The sequence below is a fragment of the Papaver somniferum genome, chromosome 9 (assembly GCF_003573695.1).
Source record: "Papaver somniferum cultivar HN1 chromosome 9, ASM357369v1, whole genome shotgun sequence".
Taxonomy (NCBI): Eukaryota; Viridiplantae; Streptophyta; class Magnoliopsida; order Ranunculales; family Papaveraceae; genus Papaver; species Papaver somniferum.
Window position 1 is genome coordinate 11174220 of NC_039366.1, and position 284 is coordinate 11174503.

Genomic DNA, 284 nt, shown 5'->3' on the forward strand with positions numbered 1-284 from the left:
ATTCTTACTCAACATAACCCTTAATTGCTTTGACAACAACAAAACGTCTTCTAACACTTTCGCCTCATCAGAATTTGCTTCCTTAGCTGTTACACAATTATTCTTTGAAGGGATACACGCAACATGATACCTAAGCTATCTGAGGCGTTGACAATTATGATTGGCAGCATCTTCTTTAGTAGGAAACAGACGAACAACATTCTTAAAGTTTTCTTTCTCTTGGACTGAAAGGGTCGTGTAGCTCCTAGTGACAAACAGTTTCCAATCTTCAAGAGCGGAGTTGC